Source organism: Arvicola amphibius, chromosome 5 (assembly GCF_903992535.2).
Source record: "Arvicola amphibius chromosome 5, mArvAmp1.2, whole genome shotgun sequence".
NCBI lineage: Eukaryota > Metazoa > Chordata > Mammalia > Rodentia > Cricetidae > Arvicola > Arvicola amphibius.
This window is the reverse complement of record NC_052051.1, coordinates 17,580,527-17,601,272: the sequence shown is the minus strand read 5'-3', so window position 1 is coordinate 17,601,272 and position 20,746 is coordinate 17,580,527. Positions and strand designations below refer to the sequence as shown.

At 45.7% G+C, this 20,746-nt stretch overlaps 1 protein-coding gene across 7 annotated transcripts in view; it reads right to left on the bottom strand.

The window, feature by feature from the left end:
- Zhx3 (zinc fingers and homeoboxes 3) overlaps positions 1-6,736 on the bottom strand; it is a 115,373-nt gene extending 108,637 nt beyond the window's left edge. For 6 of the 7 annotated variants that reach the window (XM_038330170.2, XM_038330168.2, XM_038330175.2 and 3 more), the window contains exon 1: positions 6,248-6,436. The gene's annotated coding sequence lies outside the window, so the exon portion shown is untranslated. Of the gene's footprint in view, positions 1-6,247; positions 6,437-6,649 lie in introns of those variants that run through there. The other variant, XM_038330169.2, reaches the window with a different exon arrangement.
- Between the last annotated feature and the right edge of the window lie 14,010 nt (positions 6,737-20,746).

The window sequence follows — 20,746 nt, the reverse complement described above, 5'->3', positions numbered from 1 at the left end:
AAAAGCTATCTTGCCTCCCAAGCAGAAAACAAGTTTAAATCCAAACATAAAGTTATCACGAATACACAGAATAATTACAAATCCTGATTCAAAACCAGGGTTAGTGAAAGAAAACAAAATTATTAACTGGCATCTTTCATTCTCAACCAAACCATATTTGTAGGTGAGACTACAAGACTTTCTTCCCTTATAATTGTGTGCAATTCTGCTCCTCACAATGACCCTCTAAGATGAGAACTACCTTTTTCTTTTATATTTACAGCTGAAAACACCTTTTTTTTTTAAAAAAAAAAAAAAGGGCCAGGTGTGGGGGTGCACATCTTTAATCCCAACACTCTAGAAGCAGAAGCAGGTGGATCTCTATGAGGCTGAGGTCAGCCTGGTCCACATACTGAGTTCCAGGCCATCAGGGTGAGTGATCTGTCCTCAAAAAAAAAATGTGAGAAGCCATTAAAAAGGATACCCAAAGTCCAATTCTGTACTCTATACCAACATAAACACACATGTATTGGGTAATTCACACACGTGCAGACCACACACACCACACACACACACACACACAAAGAAACTCCCAGAATTACGTAAGACTGTAGCCCAAACATTCTCAGTTTTTATATCTCCCATACATCCTTGAAAACACATGAGTAGTAATTAATATAAAGATTCCAGCATTCCTCGTGTTCCTCATATGTATTCTCCCCTATATTCATGTCAAATGTAGAGATGATTAAGATGAAAGGATGAAAGAGATCATGTGGATTAAAATCCCAACTCTACTACTTACTCTACTGTGTTACTTTAAAACTCCATTTCCTCAATACAAAGAGAAATAAATAACTTAATTATCAGCTGGACCCTACCAGTTCTCCCAGTGATTTAGAGTAATGTGTGAATATACTTAGCAGTGGACCTTGTACTTAGTAACTCTCAAAAAGGTCAGTTATTATATCATTATTCAATGAGCTTAAAACATTGACCTACAGGATCCTACAAAGAGAGCTACACACCAGAACCAGGCCATAATCAAGGCAAAACTGTCCTCACCCACATACATCTTGTAATCTATTGGGAAAGGGACAGTAAAGAAAGAAACAAACATAAATGAATTTTTGGGATTTTAGTGAAGTGCCTATCAGGAAATGTCTGTGTACTGAGATGGGACAATGAGAAAGAAGCTACTATACAAGGAGGGCCATCAGCAACTGCCATTCTTTTTTATTAATATTTTTATGGTTTATTTAACTTAATTTATGTTCATTGGTGTAAAGGTGTCAGATCCCCTACAACTGGATGTGGGGGGCTGGGGGGAATTGAACCCGGGTCTCTGGAAGAGCAGCCAATGCTCTTAACGCACTGAGCCATCTCGCGCAGCCCCAGCAACTGCATTCTAAAGAAGGTAAAATCTTAACTGGGGCTAGAATGCTTGAAGAAGGTAAGGATCTTTCTGGAAGAGCAACCAGGCAGAAAGAAGGATAATGGTACAAACAAGGAGGAGAGCTTGAAATCTAATGAGGGGAAAACTGAAAGGTGGTTCACAGCCTGACAAACAATGAGCACCATAGCAGCGGACGAGAGAGGACAGTGGGTCTGGCTGGCCCCTCAAAGTAAGCACAGCTGTGACTCTATGTACAGTGGTGGTAGCCACTCAACATAGAGATGGTCTGCCCTTGCCTTTTCCTCTGGCTGCTGTAAAAGTAGCACGAGTGAAGCTAGAAGACCAGCTAAAAGGCACTGACAGTCATCCAGCTGGGAGAAAAGAATACCAGATTAGGAACTAGAAGAAAGGATTTTAAATATTCTGGGATGGGCATGAGGGATGGGTCAAGAAATGAAGACTATAAATGTGGAAGTTTGAGAGGAAGACGGAGAGACCAATTTGGGGGTTTGGTGCTTGCCTTAGTAAATTTCCAAGGTCCCAAAGTTATATCATTAGCATTAGAGAGGAGTGGAGAGATCAGGCAAGTTGTGAACATGTGAAGTTTGAGGCAGCAAGCAAAGACAATAGGAAAGTCTGATAGAATAAAAAATGCAAGCCTCAAGCCAGAAAGATGGGAGACTTAAAGAGGGACTTGTCTCTTTTTAAGGCATACTAAAGACTTGGGTGAGATTATCTGGGGTATGAATATGATGAGAAAAGAATAAAATTCAGGTGTAGTGGTTACATGTTTTTACTCCTAAAACACAGGAAGCTGAGGCAGGGGGATTACAAGCTCAAGGACATCCTGAGCTATATATTGAGTTCAAGGGCAGCCTCAACTATATAGCAAGACTCTGTCTCAGAGGAAGAGAGGGCAATCTGAAGTTGAACAGGATTAAGCAATCTCTACAAAAGCAAACAGACCTTTCCCAAAATACATTTGTAACAAATGTCCATTGAAAAAATAAGAATAAAGTTTAACATACTTCCTAAAGGCCCTCAACTGAATAAAATTTCCACTTAGGACATATACACTACACCACCACTGAGTTCTTACATATCTGGAACATAGCAACAAAAGGATTTATGGCCTCTGGGCTGTACTGTCCTAGGCATCATTCAAAGAAAACAGCAAATCTTTTTTCCCAAACAGTCAAATAAAATTAGCCTATCTGGAGTTCAAACCTTTAAGAATTTTATACCCAACAGTAGACACTCTTCAAAATTAAAGAAAGCACAATGACACATTTTCCTACAGACGCTGTTTTCCCCTAAAAGATGAAGCTGGCACGTTCAAATAGTTCAAAGGTTACACGGGAGATTGAAAATGCTCAAAGGTCAAGGATTGATTATAAAATTACTTAAAAAAACAAGTAAGCAAGTAAGTGCACCTACAAAGCCATCTAAAAATGATAGGGGGAGAGATGAAAAGAACAGAACTGCCAAGAAAGTAAGTAAATAAAACAGCTACTCCCCAAGTGAAAACACATCGCGGCTGTAATTACACCTTTGGGTATCTGAGGACACAAAAAGCTCACTATGCTCTTGAGGCTTATACTATTGCTAAGAACAACCAAACTGGGACACTTTAGGCTTCTCAAAAATTCCCAGTGTGACACAAAGAATAGTGCCTAAGAAGGAAAGTCAGCAACATTTGCAAAAAATGTTTCTTCTCTCAACTATTCAAGTTAAATCAAGGTTTTCTTTTTTATATTTATTGATTTTATTATTTTGTGTGTATGAATGTTTTGCCTGCATGTATGTATGAGCACTGTATGTGTTCCTGGTACCCATGGAGGTCAAAAAACTGTCAGTTCCCCTGGGGCTGGAGTTACAGACAGTTCTAAGCTGCCATGTTGGTGCTGGGACTCAAACCTCAGTCTTCTGCAAGAGCAACAAGTGCTCTCACCTGCGGAGCCAACTCTCCAGCACTTTTTTCTAATTGTATTACTTTTATTTTATGTTTATGAATGTTTTGTCTTTCAGTATATCTGTATATCACTTGTGTTCCTGGTGCCCACAGATGCCAGTGGAGGGCACTGGCTCTCCTGGGGCTAGAGTTGCAGATAATTGTCCATGTGGGCACTAGAAATAGAACCCTGGTCCTCTGGAAGAGCTGCCAGTGCTTTCAACTGCTGAGAGATCTCTCCAGCCCCTAAGACTGTCATTCTTTTTAAGATCCCAAGACTCACCTCACAAAATTTTCTAAGATATGTTAAGGAGAGGAAAGTTACAAATTCTAATTGTTCTTAATAATAAAAACTTGGTGGCTGGAGAGATGGCTCAGAGGTTAAGAGCACTGGCTGCTCCTCCAGAGGTCCTGAGTTCAACTCCCTGCAACCATATGGTGCGTCACAACCATCCATAATGAAATCTGGTGCTCTCTTTTGGCCTGTAGGGATATATGCAGGCAGAACACTATATACATAATAAATATATAAATCTTAAAAAAAAAAAAAAAAACTCTGAGTCAACTATCAGGGGGTGAAAGCTGAAGGGTCAGAGAAGCAGAGCAGCCAGCCACTAGAGAGTCCTTACCTCTACCAATACTGAGACAGGGGTAATCCTGTCCTCAGACTGCATCCTCAGACTGATTGCTGCTCAGACTGCTCCTCAGACTGATTGTTTCAGACAGGTGCCTCAGACTGCTTGCTCAGACTGCTCTGAGCTCCTGTCTTCTCCTGTCTTCTATTCCTCTCTCCACCCAGTCATATCTTTCTATCTCCACCTCCCTAGTGCTAGGATGAAAGGCGTATGATCCCAAGTGCTGGGATTACCTTTGTGTGAGCTCTGTTTCTCTTTTAGATTGGATCAATTTCCAGGGTGGCCTTGAATTTAAACAGAGGCAGAGATCTGCCTGCCTCTGTCTCCTGAGAGCTGGGATTAAAGGTGTGTGCCACCACTGTCTGGCCTCTATGGCTAACTAGTGTGACTAGCTCTGCATTCTGATCTCCAGGCAAGTTTTATTTGTTAGATCATAAACAAAATATCACTACACACCTCATGATACAGCTATCTAGAAGGCTACCAGCAATGTCATATAAATAGATGGACAACTAGTATTCTTCAACTTACTCACTGTGCAAATATTAAGTGCCTATAGTGGGCCAGGACTGTTTAAAACCCTGAAGGTATTTCAGTTAAACAAGGTCTCATGCTTGTTTGTGAGATAGCAAAGAAAACAGACAATAAGTCAACAATAAATACAAGTGGTGATAAGTACAGCACAGAATGGAAGACAGGGGGTGACAGGAATTCTGAAGAGTTGCAGGGGAAAACCTAAAGACCTAAAGCTAAGGAAACCCACCTTAACTTTATAATATCCAGGCCAGCTGTGTGCACAGAGGCACCGAGGCTGGAGTAAGACTGAAGTTTGTAAAAAGACAGCAGAAATCGATTTGGCCGGGTTGGAAACAGGTAGCCCAGCAGGCCACAGGGAGTGATCGGACTTTCAGAGACGTTCTTGGAGGGGTGCAAGCAGAGAACTCCCACAACCCAGATTTCTTCCTAAAGGAACCAAAAACGGGTAAATGGTTCCTCATGAAAGTAAGACATACCCTTCATCATCTATTTATAGATGGAAGGAAAAGCACACAATAAAAATCTTATCGGCTCGTAGCACTTTTATTGAGAGAGTCAGAGAAAGAGGGAGAAAGAGAGAGAGAAAGAAAGAGAGAAAACACATATAATTGGGAACAAAAGACTGAAAAAGGTAAATGCCAAACAAGTTTACTAGAATTTCTGTGATCGTGAGGCTTTTTCCCGTCTGCCTTTGTTATTCAAGTTTTCTGCCTCAAACATGAATCAGAGACAGAAAAACAGAGAAATGGCTTCACCCAAGCAAGTGCACGCGCACACACACACACACACGCACACACATACACACACACACCGCACCCCCAGACATGGATGAAGCTAGTCTGAAATCTTACTTCAACTGAAGTGCGGGAAAAACAACACTGGGAACTTTTTTTTTCAAAAACAACTTCCCATGCAATGTTTGCCTGCCACGAATCACTACACAAATCAAGAATGGCCCCGATGTGGCAAGGTCACAAACTCAACTTGGTTAATATGTTTATCATTACATGGCAGCCCTATGCTTTAAAGCAACTTTGATACCATCTCTCGAAGGCACACATACAAAGGCCCTTTTCGCTCATTTCCTAAGTCTCTTTGATACTCCTTTTCTGTTTCTGGATTTTTCCACTGTATGTCTCGTAGAAGCAAATTAAGCCCGAATCAGTTGTTCCAACTAATGAAGTGTGCTTTTGGCTCTTTTCTCCTCGGTTGAGAATTATCCGGCAAGCTACCAATTATTTTAGAACACATTTCTCTTAGTTTTGAAATACTGCAATACTAAGTTACCAAAAACAAACAAAAAAAATCAAGATAGCAACATATGAAAACACGTATATAAATGGAAAGTGCCGTATTCCTTTTTAATTAAAAAATGTGCGGCAACCTCATGCATAAAAACATTTTAGGCTATCTAGATAAATATATGTGTTGGCAAGACACCGCTAAAGGCAGAAAGGAACATGCCTTCTCTTCAATAATCCCCTATCCTACCCGAATCACTTAACAGTTTCCTACAGGGCACAATACCACAGCAATCACTGTTCATAAATGCAACTCAAATGACTCAAGCTCTCAGACACTTTCCACTAAGCCCCGCATCCCACCCACTCCTCAATCACTTCCAACAGGTTTCTCCGAATGAGAACCTCCCAACCGGCAAGGCTTACAAGTCCCATACTCTTGCTCACATGCCCATCTGGCATCCCGGAACCCTGGTGTTTCCGCGTGGGACGGAGGATTCTACCGTACCCCTGGGTGGTTCGAGTCCCGACGCTGTCTTCCTCAGCGGCCACGGGTGCCAGCCGTCCGCGGCGACCCGCCGGAGTGCGGAGACGCGCGCCCACCGCCAGGCCTCCACCGCCCGCTCCCGCTCGCTCGGCAACTCTGCGCCGCGCGACCACCTTGACCCGGGACTCCGGGACGCCGAACCCACAGCAAGAGCGGCGCTGACAGATGGGGAGGGCGGAGCGTCAGGGGGAAGGGGCGGGGCCGCTCCGAGCGGGGGTGGCTGGCGGCCGGCTGACAGGGCCGGGGCGGGAGCCGGGCCTGGCGGGAAGGGGTTCGCAAACACACAGGGGCTGACAGGCGGGGAGACTCACAGACATGGGGGACTGACAGCTACGGGAACGACGGGCCTCGGCGGGCGCTCACCTGGCGACGGCGACACCGGCGGCCCGGTCGCTCTCCCCGCGCTGCGGGCCTCCCTCCCTCCCTGGCGGGTGGGCGGCCGGCCGGCGCAGGCCCCGCGGCGGCGGCAGCGGCAGCGGTGGCGGCGGCGGCGACGCCAGAGCCACGGACTGCTTCTGTGGCGGGGACGAGCTGCACCAACCGACTACCGACCGCTTCGGCTGAGCTCGGTCCGTGCTCGGAGGCGTTCCGGCTCCGCTCGGCCCCTCTCGATTCGGCTGGGGCGTGGCTCGCTCCCCCCTCCCCCCCAGCCCAGGTCGCCTCAGGCTCTAGGGGGCGGGGCTTTGGGAACGGGCGCGAGCCCCCTGACGTCGCGGGGAGCGGGCCTTACCCAGAGCGCATGCGCCGGCTAGCCGCCCCGCCAGCGTTCTCTGTGTGGAGGACGAAGTGGGTAGAGGAGGCGGATACGGAGGCGGATGCAGAGGGGCCCTATCGGTTCCCGGCCTTTGGCTCCAGAGCCTGGTCCTTCTAGAGGGCAGTCTGGGCATGGATCCCACACCCGTGCGCCCCACCTCCTCAATGCAGTTATTCCAAAAACCACCAACGTTAGGGAGATTTTATTTTTTGACACCACAAAGGGTTTCACTGCAGGTTGTAGTGTCTTGTTTACTCAGAGAAATAGTACCAAAACGAATTTATGGTCGCCGCTTCCCTAGTATTATCTTAGGATACTGGCGCTTTCAAACACCTGCTTCCGTTATGTTCATCTTTCGCAGCTGCTGTTGGCCTGGGATAAAATCCTGTTTCACGTTCCGGGCTTCTTTTTATAACGGAACCCAATCTGTGGCAAATTTGTTCCGAAAGTGGCCCTCACCCTTCGAACCAGATTAACAAACAGCTCTGAAGACTGACTGGGGTCCCAATCCCAAACCTGCTTATGTCTAACATCAATTGGCCACAATCTGTCATCCACGAAAGGCAGTGAAATATTAGGAGAGATAGGGTAAGTGAGAGGATTAAATGGCAGTTTATATAAAACTTTCTGCACCGCGTCTTGATGTTAAGTGTTTAAAACAAGGCTGAATTTATAGCTGTGTGTGATGGTCCACAGTTGTAATCTCACTCAAAGAGGCTGAAGCAGGAAGATTGCAAGTTTGGGGTCAGCCTGGGCTGCATAGTAGGACCCTGCCTCAAAGGGGAAAAAAAGTCTGAGTTTATTATAGTTAGTAAACGTATGCAATGTGTCAATTTAACGTGTCCAGAGTTAAACACTAAAACTTGGTCCCCATTCCCCAGAACCCACACTGTAGAAAGCAAGAATTGACTTCCTGCCAGTTTTCTGGTCCCATAAAGAAATAAATATAATTTAAAAGTTGTTTAAGGTGGCTCAGTGAGTAAAACGCTAGCCACTCAAGCTTGAGAATATGAGTTTGGATCCTCAAAACCAACTTAAAAAGCTGGGTGTGTTTGGGGGGAAAAAAGTGGACTTTGGGTATTTATCCAAAGGACTCCACATCCTACCATGGAGATGCTGGCACAGCGTGTTTATCACTCGTCTGTCTAGTCACAGCTCAGATGCCCACCAACAGACAAGCGCATAATGGAAATGTGGTTCAAATACACAATGGGATTTTATCCCGCTGTAGAGAAAAATGAAATAATGAAATGTCCAGGGAAGCAGGTGGATCCGGAAAGTATATTAAGCAATGTGACCCAAACTCAGAAAGACAAAATCCTCAGTCTCTCTCAGATGTAGATCCTAGCTTGCAATGCATCCGTGTATGCATGTGAATTAGAGTAAGGGGTCTGGAGAGAAGGCTCAGTGGTTAAGAACTAGGACTGCTTTGCAAAGGACCCAAGTTCAGTTCCCAGAAGCCATGTCAGGCAGAGCACAACTACCTGTAATTCCAGCTCCAGGGAATCTAGCACCCGTGTGAACATACCCACACGTTCTCATGCACATATACACATAAATAAAAATAAGAATTGGAGAGATGGCTCAACAGTTACGGACACTGGCTGCTCTTCCAGAGGACCTGGTTTCAATTCTCAGAACCCACATCTGTAACTCCAATTCTGGGGGATCCTACACCCTCTTCTGACTTCTGAGGGCACTCCACACATGAGGTACACATACACACATGCAGGCAAACAATCATACACAAAATTTTTTTAAATTAAATATTTTTTAAAAAAATCAAGAGCTGGAGAATCTAGAATCTCTGCTAGAAGATCATCTTGGCAGAGGGGTGTGGGGATCGCAGAGTGGTCATCTTCCGATACAAACTTAATGATTGGGTCTGCCACATGAGTGGAAAGGTGATCCCAAGATGGCTGATGGACTTGAGAATATTTTGCAAGTACTAAAAATAACATATATGGGACGAAGCAGCAAGTAGGCTGTAGAAAGTGTTTTGTGCCTTTGTAGCGGACAAGATAACTGAAGCAGAGTTTTCTGCCCGGAAGAAGACCTGGTCTTGAAAGAACTGCAGATAATAAAACATGGAAGAATCTCATAAAGAGGGATTGAAGACACAGCTCAGTATCTTAGGTGCTTGCTGTGCATGCATGAGGTCTTAAATTCAATCCATAGAAGCCTGGTTAAAAAGCCAGGTTCGACGGCTCACACTTGTAATATCATCAGTGGAGAGGCAGAGACTGGCAGATCTCTAGGACTTGCTAGCCAGCCACCCTGTGAGCTCCAGGCCAATGAGAGACCCTGTTTCAAGGAACACTGTGGACAGTTCTTAAGGGACAATATCCAAGCTTGACCTCTGACTACACACACACACATACATACATACATACATACATACATACATACACTACATACACAACACACACACACACCTGCACATGTTCATCCACAGGAACACCACACACACACACACACACACACACACACACACAAACAATTTACCCAGACTCTCAAAAAATGTTGAACCAAGCAAGCCAGACACAAAAGACATACCTTGTGAAAAGTTCATAAAGCTCATACTCTGACAAAACCAAACCTGCCTTTGTCCCTAGAACCCTCTACTACTTCTTATGGCTAAAGAGAAAGTTCTGTGATACAAAGTGGACACCTCCCCCCCAACCCTCTGCTGGAACATCTGCTTGGAGAGGAAGAGAAACTGTCCTGCAGGTGAGTGAACAAGGAAGCTATGGGCACAGCTCTCTGCTGTAAACCAGAGAACAGGCATCCATCATGATAACATTTGTGGGAGCCGGGCAGTGGTGGCGCAAACCTTTAATCACAGCACTCGGGAGGCAGAGGCAGGCGGATCTCTGTGAGTTCAAGACCAGCCTGGTCTACAAGAGCTAGCTCAAGGACAGGCTCTAAAGCTGCAGAGAAACCCTGTCTCGAAAAAACCAAAAAGTAAAATAAAAAAATGATAACATTTGTGATGTGTTAATCAAGTCCAAGCTAGGGAGTCGTTTCTACTGTAATCACATTCACCTACTGTAGAGGAGACTGTTCTTTTATTTCCCGGCTGCCCAGACCCAAATAATCACATAAAAACTATTATTAATTACACAGTTTGGTCTGTTAGCTCAGTCTTCTTATTAACTAACTCTTACATATTAAATTAATCCATTTCTATTAATCTGTGTGTCGCCATGAGGCTGTGGCTTACCAGGTAAAGTGCTGGGCATCTTTCTCCTTCGTCAGCTACTTTTTCTGCCTACTTTCTCTCTACATCTCTATTCAGATTTCCCTCCTGGCTTTGCTCTGCTAAGTCATTGGCCAAAACAGCTTTATTCATTAACCAAAGGTAATAAACCATATTCACAGCATACAGAGGGGAATTCTACATCACCTTACCCTGAAGACTATGATACAAACATAGGATAACAGACACACAGAAGTTCTGTGTTACAGTATACATTAGCAAAATGTGTTCCCAATGTGTTCCCAGCTACAGCAGGGAATGTTTTGTTTTGCTTTGTTATTTTAGTTTTGTTTTTTGTGTTTTTTTGTTTTTGTTTTTGTTTTTGTTTTTGTTTTTGTTTTGAGACAGGGCTTCTCTGTATAATAGTGTTGGCTGTCCTGGAACTCACTTTGTAGACCAGACTGGCCTCAAACTCACAGAGATCTATCTGCCTCTTCCTCCTGGGTACTGGGGCTAAATGTATGCTCCAATACCAGTTAGCTAACAGCAGAGAATGTGTACAAATAGGGCCATACAGTTTTGAAAGAGTTGTCTTAGTCACTGTTCTCTGGCTGTGAAGAGACACCACAACCAAGGCAAGTCTTAAAGCATTTAATTGGGTGCTCATTTACGGTCTCAGAGGCTTAGAGTTCACTATCATCATGGCAGGGAGCACGGCAGCACGCGGGCAGGCGTGGTTCTGGAGCTAAGAACTTTACATTTTGATTCACACATAGGTAGAAAGAGAGCCTGGGTCTGGTGGGGGCTTTTGAAACCTCAAAGTTCACCTTCAGTGACTCACTTCCTCCAACAAAGTCACGCTTCCTGATTCTTCTAATCCTTTCAAACAGCTCCACTACCCGATGACTACACATTCATATATCAGTCTACGGCAGCCATTCTTATCCAAACCACCACAGTCGTTATTCTTTCAGATTTTTTTTTTTAGGGGGCCCAAACATTTACCCTTATAATCATGGGATTATAGTACCTACACTGTATGTGTAAATATACTGTTTAACTTTTTAAAATTTGACGGTAGGTGTTAAACATCTGCCCATTTGTGTGGATATGTGTGTGTGTGTGTATGCTGACCATTTTGAGACACAATGAATACATTCATTATCCTAATCAATATCTTGCATACTCATGTGAAAGCTCAGACTGAACACTTTAAATGTGTATGGTTTACTGTACGTTAATTATGCCTTAATGAAACAGGAATGTTATTTTAAAATCTCTTTTACTCTCTTCCCCACTTTAACTGTAAGCCCCACACATGCTGCTGTGGGTACAGCTAATCTATGGGGGTTTGGGGGTGGGGGTTGTTTGTTTTTACTACCGTGCAGGATTTCAAGGCCCATGTTTTAGTTTCATTTCTGTTGCTGTGATAAAAATATCCTGACAAAAGAAACCCTGTCTCGAAAAACAAACAAACAAACAAACAAACAAAAATATCCTGACAAAAAGATCCTAGGGGAGAAAGCAGGTTTTTCTTTTCCCGCTTATAATTTTAGGTTACAGCCCACCATGGGGAAGTCAAGGCAGCTAGACAAGCAGTCATATTACATACAATCAAAGGCAAAAAGAAATCAACGCATTCATGTTCATTTGCTTGTTCGTGCTTGGTTAGATTTCCCCACAGTTGGGGACCCCCTACCTAGGGAATGGTGCCACCTATAGTAGGCTGGACCGTCCCACTGCAGGTAATATAAGCTGTGCCAAGTTAACAAAGCAACAACGTCCATCTACAGCTCCTTTTGCTCCAGACCCCCACCTGTCGCCAACACTGTAACAGAAAATCTCCTTTTATTTTTACAGACCTGAGCAAACTTTCTCAGAGACCACCCCAGAAGTGAAAATGCTGCACTGCGAGCCATGTGCGTATTTGATTATTTTTTTGTTTGTTTTTGTTTTTTGAGACAAGATTTCCTGGAACTCGCTCTGTAGACCAGGTTGGCCTCGAACTCACAGAGAGTCACCTTCCTCTGTTTCCCAAGTGCTGGGATTAAAAACATGTGCCACCACTGTCTGGCTTTTTTTTTTGGGGGGGTGCATATTTGATTTTTACGAAGAACTGACTCCTATATTACAGAGGGGATGAACACTTTGACAGTCCCACCAGGTGTCTGGAGAGTTCTCTATATTTGGATTTCAGACTTTCATACTGCAACTAAGGGATGGACGTTGTTTCTAGTAGGCCCCACCCATTTTGATTTTGGTACTGGCCATATGGTCACTGACAAACAATTCTTCAGGCCGTGGCCATTTCCTGGTGATTTAACAAACAGAATTTCTTGCTTCTTTTTGTTTGTTTTCTAAATTATAATTCCGAGGAAGGGTGCAAATGCAAGATGGGAGTTCTTTGTTCTGTCTTCCCTGGGCACTCTTCGGCAGCCCATAAAGGTTCCACCTCCATGAAAGAACTGGTCCTCGGTGCTTGGGCCAGTGTCCTAAACGGCAAGGAATGCAGTGACTCAGCTAGTCACTCAGGGACACTTTGGTGAGCAAGGCCACGGGAAGGAAATCATTACAGACAGCTGGACTGTAAAAAGCAAAAATACTCCACACACCAAGCTCCACAAGCCAGTAGAAGCCGAGCGTTCCATGATTCAACAGGCCTGTTTCTGCCACGTGGCTCATGCTCATGGTACGTGGCACATAGCCCTGGCTGGCTGCTGGCTGCTGCTCTAAGCACGGCTAGGAAAAACGAGAGAGCAGGGGCCTCGGGAAAGCTGTGAGTGCATTTTCTCCCCACTCTGACTGTGTGTTCACTTGTCTGCTCCTTCTCGTTTGCTGTCCCTTCACCCGCTTATCATAGCCCTCAACATCAACAATAATAAGCTGGAATTAATCGTTTCACACATGCAGGCAACTTGGCAGGGATGCAAGGTCAAACAACCAGTATCCTCTCAGGGCCCCGAGGTGGGCAGACACGGGACAAGTCTTGCTCCCTGGGGTAGGTTCCAGCGTCCTGGGAAAAGAAGCCAGTAGCAGTTCCAAGGGACTGAGACTGGGCTGGAGACAGGACAATCGAAGATGTGACTACAGGTTCACTTGCTTTTACTGGAGGCCTAGTGTGTGTCAGTCCCTGATCTTAAGCTCAGTTAGTGAAGACAGACCAAACATCCTGTCCTCCCAGGGTCCACATTTCCATGGAGGGGGACAAACACTAGCTAGCCTCAAGAAGTAAGTTACAATAGCACACGAGGGAGTGATTCTTGTGTGTGTATGTGTGTGTGTGAGTACTCACCCAGATGAGATACACGTGTATGTGTGTGTATGTATGTGTGTGTGTGAGTACTCACCCAGTTGAGTTATGTGTGTGTGCGCGTGCGAGTTCACTCAGATGAGTTATGTGTGTGTGCATGCGAGTATTCACCCAGATGAGATACATGTGTGTGTACTTATCCAGATGAGTTACATGTATGTGTGTGTGCGTGAGCACTCACCCAGATGAGTTACATGTGTGTATGTGTATGTGTGTGTGCATGAGCACTCACCCAGATGAGATACATGTGGGTGTATGTGTATGTGTGTGTGTATGTGTGTGCATGAGCACTCACCCAGATGAGTTACATGTGTATATTGTATGTGTGTGTGTGAGTACTCACCCAGATGAGATATATGTGGGTGTATGTGTTTGTGTGTGTGTGTATGTGCGTGAGCACTCACCCAGATGAGTTACATATGTGTGTATGTGTATGTGTGTGTGCATGAGTACTCACTCAGATGAGATACATGTGGGTGTGCTCACTCATGTATGCACATGTAGAGGCCAGAGGGTTATCTTCCTCTATTGTTCTCCATTTCATTTTTGGAGAAAGTTTCTCTGTTTTTATTTTGGACACTCAGTGAGTCCTGAAGGTTATTTTTCTTTTTTAATTCATTTAGTGCCCACAGAGGCCAGATGAGGGTGTGTGATCCCCTAAATCCGGAATTACAAATGGTTATGAGCGGCCATGTGGGTGCTGGGAACTGAACCCAGACCCTCTGGAGAGCAATCAGCAACTCTCAACAGTTGAGCCATCTCTCCAGCCTGTGAAGAATTTTTTTTTTTTTAAGATAAAGTCTCAGGCCGGGGATGGTGGCACATCCCAGCTCTGTGGAGGCAGAGGCAGGTGGATCTCTGTGAGTTCAGCCTGATCTACAAGGCAAGCTCCAGGCCAGTCAAGGTTGCATAATGGGGCCTTGTCTCAAAAAAAAAAAAAATTAAAAATAAAAAATAAAAAAGACCTGGAATTATTCATCCTCCTGCTTCAGTTTTATGAACAGCTGGGGTTTGGACCCAGGGTCTTTTGCATTCTACTGACAGAGATGCATCCCTAGCCTGCTGGGGAATTTTCTTTCAAGACACAGAAAGCTCCGCTTTACACAGTGGTCTTTCGGGTTTTCCTCTTTAGGTCAGAATTCACTGTCAAATTCCAAAAAAGGCTCAGCTATCTGACGTCGTTCCTGAGAGAGGCAGTTGGAGCCTGGACACTGCCAGGCAACATGGTGAGGCCGGTCAATCCTCAGCTGGCACCACAGGCTTTTCTTTGACAGGAGCGGTAGAGGGAGCGCCCAGAGGAGGCAGGGCCAGAGAAGCTGCTTCCCAAGCCCTTCTCCTCTGCTAGCCATGGAAGATCAGGCCTTGCACCCAGAGCATGGGCTGGGCTTCGGAACCTTTAACCTGCTGGTGGATGTCATTGAGAGTTGAATCTCTGTAGATGCCCTAGAGGCCAGAGGCTCTCTTGAGCTAAGGGATGGAAGGGCCCAGCACCCCTTGGGTCTTGCCTCACCCTCTCCACCCTCTCCACCCTCTGTCTTCCGAAGTGCTCCCTTTACGTAGAAGCCAGAGGGCTCCACGATATCCACCATGTTTTTTCCTTTGCTCTTAGGGCAGGAAATAATCACAACCACCTTCCTCACCTTGCTTTGCCAACACCGAACTACTTCCAGGTGGCACCATTCGGCCTTCCTATAAGGTAGGCCCCACGATACTCCATTAATCTTCTAGTTTGAACTGGGTTTTCAGGCCTACATATGTCCAAGAGAAAGCTCTCTGACCCCCTTCGCCTGGCTATGGGCTTCTAGAGTTGTACTCACCTTAAATGGTAGTTGATTGACTGGCACCTTCTTAGACCCAGCACCCATGACTGTGAAGCCCATATGGCATGCCCAGGGCCTGGTTCGGCCCTGGTGTTCGTAGGTTATAAACATCCTACCCGAAAGCCTCCGCTGTGCTTTAATCTCTGCCTGGGTGGAGACTCACACATTTCAGATCCCTTATTAGACCAAGTGTCAAACCAAGAGTTTGGAGAGAAGGGAAGGGACTTACGTAAGACACTAACAACTGCCAACCCCCCCTCCAAAGTTTCTGACTCACTAGGTCTGGCAGGTGGGTAGGTGGAGAATGTGAATTCCTAACTCAATCCCAAGTGCTACTACTGCTGCTGGCCCAGGGAATTCACTCTCAGTAACGCTAGCTAAGGCTGGGGAGTGGCACGACCAGGAAAGTGCTTGCCTTGCAAGCGTAAGGACCGGGGTGAAACAAAAAGCTGGGTGTTGATGGGCATGGTGGCACATGCCGTTAACTCCAGCACTCAGGAAGCAGAGGAAGGTGGATCTCTAAGAGGTTGAGGTCAGTCTGGTCTCTATATGGAATCCCAGGCTAGCCAGGGATAAATCGTGAGAACCTGTCGAAGAAGAAAAAGGGAGAAAGAGGAGGAGGACAATGAAGCCAAGTGTGGCAGGTGTGTGTGTGTGTGTACACGTGTGTGTGTGTGTGTGTGTGTGTGTGTGTGTGTGTGTGTTTGTAATCTCAGTTCTGGGGAGGCAGAGACAGTTGGATTCCTGGGGTCAATGAGAAAACAAGGAGAATGGCTTCTGAGGAATGACACCTAAGGTTGTCCTCTGCCCTCTGCAAGCATGTGTACGCTCGTACACTCGTCCACACACAGATACACACAGGTGCACACGAAATAAACAAATAAATACACGGTGGCAGTTTGAAGGGCGTTAGCCCCCATAATCTCACAGTAAGTGGCACTATTAGGAGGTGTGACTTTGTTGAAGTGGGTGTGGTCTTGTTGGAGGAAGTGTGTCACTGTGGGGGCGGGCTTTGAGGTCTCATACATGCTCAAGATACCACCCAGTGTCTCAGACCACTTCCCATTGTCTGCAAGATGCAGGACTTTTAGCAACTTCTTCAGCACCTCGTCTTCCTGGATGTTGCCACGTCCCACCACGATGATAATGGACTGAACTTCTGAAACCGTAAGTGAGCCACCCCATGAAATGTTTTCCTTTATAAGAGTTGCCGTGGCCATGGTGTCTCTTCATAGCAACAGAAACCCTATCTAAGGCATATACTTTAGAGCACCTGTCTTGTCATTGGTAAATGGAATTATTATGGACTCCTGTGCAGTGGGTCTTATGAGAAACCAATAAGAACAAAGAATTCAGCCTGGTGCTCAGTGAACACATGGCCAGAGGTCAGCTGGGCTTGCAGAGGAGCTGAGACCAGGGAGCCCTGGTTACACTGTGGAGGCAGCTGGGAGTCATGCGTTGTTCTGGAGCTGGACTAAGGGAACTGAATGTGGCAACATTGGACAGGAGAGACCGTTGCTGTGAATTTGGGTGTTTGGGCAGACACAGATTTACCAGATTTAACAACAACAACAACAACAAAAAAATGAAAGCATGCAGTTAATCTTGAATTTTAGGTAAATAATGAACATTACGCGGGGCATACTTACACTAAGAAATGTGTATCTGAAATGGAAATGCAGCTAGTGTCATTTGCTAACAGCAGCCGTACACTGGTTGCCTGCCTTCCACCCCTGGAGACTGTTCCCCGAGATGAGCCAATTCCGGCTACCCCTGCATCCGGTCCCACTAGGACTGGTGGAGGCTCTACTCCTGGCAGCTGGTCTCGCCGCCTGTGACATGTGATCACAGCTGCAAGCCTGGCTCAGAGCTTCCATTCACCTCAGGCTGGGTTCACCCGCAAGGAAGTAGTAGGACAAAGTAAATAGTCACTGGATCCGCCTGTGGATTCAGAAGCATTTAGACTACCTAATTTCAACAAGAAGGCAGTCCTGAACCAACAGCCACCAGTGGTATAGGATCCAGCTAGCAATGGACCTAGGAAGAGGGGGAATGACCTAACCTTTAACTTCAGAAATAGGCAAATGCTGTACACACTGTACATTCAGACTAAAAGGACACCCCAGAGGTGGTGACATAAGCTACAAGCTGGAGCAGGATAGTCCCTGCCTTGGTCTGTTTGTCTGGGTGTTAGGACAAATAGGACCACCAGAGACTGCCTCTCGCCCCCTCACACCCGTCCCTACTTACTAAATTCCAGGCGATTCAAAGTTCCGCCTGGAAATCCAACTTCTGTGATAATCTTTATATGACCTTTTCCCCCTCTAACAACAACAACAACAACAACAAAAAAAAAAAAACAATGAAAACAGCATGAGCTTCATCTTCAAAGCTGTGAGATTAAAGCTGGTCGTGTGGCTGTGTGCCACTAAAGGGGCTAAGACCAGAGAATCACCTGAGGCCAAGAGTTTGAAGTCATCCTGGGTAACAGAGCAAAACCCTGCCCCCCAAAAACAAACAAATCCACATAAAACAAAAAGAAAGGGTTGAGGGTGGCTCAGTGGTAAGAGCTCTTGTTCTGCAAGCATGAAGAAGAATTCAAATCCCTAGGAATCCCACACACACACACAAACAGTCAAGGGGGTCGCAGTCAAGGGGCTCAGCAGTTCAGTGCTCAGGCGGCAGAGCACAGCTGTTTGATTCCCAGTGCCCACATGGACTCTCACAACTGCTTTAACTCCAGTCCCAGGAGATCCACTGCCCTCTTCTGGCCTCTGTGGGTACTGCACCCAGGTGGTTCACAGATATATGCAGACAAAACACCCAAACATACAAAATTATAAAATAAAATAAAAAAGAAAGCCAGACTTGATGGCACATGCCCATTGTCCTTGTAGGCAAAAGGAAAGAAAAGAAGAGAAGAGAAGAGAAGAGAAGAGAAGAGAAGAGAAGAGAAGAGAAGAGAAGAGAAGAGAAGAGAAGAGAAGAGAAATCCAGTCACTGCTGTGTATGCCTAATAAGCCCAGCGGTGTGTGACACAGAGAGGAAGATTCAGAGACATCACTGGCTAGCAGAGCCCAGAAAGCAAGCTTCTGGTTCAGACATAGACCCTGTCTCAAGGCATTGAGGTAGAGATCTTAGAGATCTGCTCCGGCCTCCATCTCTACCCAGTCACCCCCCAACACACACACACACACCAAACACCTAAACAATGATAAGCATTATTGAATGCCTAACATGTGCCTTGCACTGTGTTCAGCATCTATTTAGCTCAGTAAAACTACATGGGGTTGAAATCTCAGTGCCATGGGGTCAGCCTTTGTCAAGGCCATGAGGATTTAGATATGCAGCCAAGACTGAGGACCACCGATTATCAAATCTTCACAATATAACCCTAAAAGGTAAATTTTATCATCATTTTGCAAGTGATCAAAAAGTTAGATGTAGGCTGGGCATAGTGTGGTACACCTTTAATCCCAGTACTCTGGAGGGGGGCAAAGGAAGGCAGAGCTCCGAGAGTTGAGTCCAGCTTGGCCTAGGTAGCTACATAGTGGGACCCTATCTATCTTTCTGTCTGTCTGTCTGTCTGAGACAAGGTCTCTCTACATAGTCCTGGCTGTCCTGAAACTCACTTTGTAGACTCAGAACTCACAAAGATCAGCCTACCTCTGCTTCCTGAGTGCTGGGATTAAAGGCGTGCACCACTGTATCCGCCTGTGGGACCCCACATCTTTTTTTTTTTTTTTTTTTTTGAGACAGGATTTCCCTGTAGTTTCTAGAGCCTGTCCTGGAACTAGCTCTTGTAGACCAGGCTGGCCTCGAACTCAGAGATCCGCCTGCCTCTGCCTCCCGAGTGCTGGGATTAAAGGTGTGCGCCACCACCACCCGGCATGGGACCCCACATCTTTAAACAAGAAAAAGATCGACTCTTGCATCAAAAGCCCCAATCTGTGACCCCTCCTACCTCTGTCACAGTGTTCTTTGAGAAAGAAGTTCCTGTTTTCCAGGGTTTTACCATCCAGGATAACAGTGCCATGGACAATCTTATGGCACTCCCCAGTCACCAGGGCCACCCTGAGAATGCTCTGCTTTCAGCAAGGCTCCTCTAAGATAGCAAGTAGACATTACAGGAAGGACAGCAAAAGTCGGTCATTTCTGAACAGGCTCTGTCACCTTGGATCCCAGCATGGCAACAGCTTCTCGCTTCTCACCTCCCAGTCTGGCTTTTCCCAGTTCCCAGCTCCTATCCCTCTAAGCCTGACTTTTATGCCTTTACCTTAAAATAAATAACACAAAACGTTTATTTAAAGCAGTGTTTCTCAAAATTGTGGGTCGTGACCGCTTTGGGGGGGTGTCAAATGACCCTTTCCACAGGGGTCACATATCAGATATCCTGCATATCAGATTCAGAACAGTAGCAAAATTATAGTTGTGAATTAGCAATGAAAATAATTTTATGGTCAGAGGTCACCACAGCATGAAGAACTGTAGTAAAGGATCACGGCATTAGGAAGGTTGAGAACCAGTGACTTAAAGTAAGTGCACAGTGTATACACAGTCTGCCTGGGACACCTTGTAAGTGTAGATTACAGTTATCTAACTCAGAAGCAAGCACTTTTACTGGCTGAGCCCCTTTTTGTTATTGTTAGTCTGTTTTTTGTTTTTGGTTGCTGTTGTTGTTGTTTTTGAGACAGAGTCTCTCTGTACAGCCCTAGCTCTCTAGACTAAGGTGGTCTTGAACTCAGGGATCCACCTGTGTCTTCCTGCCGGTGCTGGGATAGAGGCTTGCACGGCCACACTGAGCCATCTTTAAAGCAAAAGCTGCCTGTGCTTTTCAGAACAAATGCCTTCAGCTTTTGATCTTTTCCGGCAAATCTTTGCAGGGCTCAGACCTACTTACTACTGGTAGTCCAGAGGTCTGTGAGTCCGGAAAGGCAACAAACCACTGATTCAAAGTCAATCCTGGTTTAGCCGGGACCCCTTGCCATTATAACCTACAAATCTGCTCACTTAACCTGCTCTTGACACAGTTGGGTGGCGAGAAAGCGTGCCTGGGTGAAGACTGGTCACCATCTGCCCTCTGCTGGGCCGAGGTGGTAATGAGTGTGTTGCCCTTCCACGGATGCATCTGATGGGTGATGGAGCGGGTATTTACTGCAACAGCCCTGAGCTCGAGAATCTGTCCACTAGAAGTTCAAGTTCAATTAAAGAGAATATTTGGAGCTGTGTGGTGTAGCGGTGGTAGATCCCTTTGTGCGTAGCTGGGTTTGATATCAGGCCTGCAAAAATAAACAATGGTGACATTAATAGAGCAAGTAAGAAATTTTAACTGTGAGCACATGGGCGGTTGGATCTCGGTTAGAATGAAGTGTGAAGA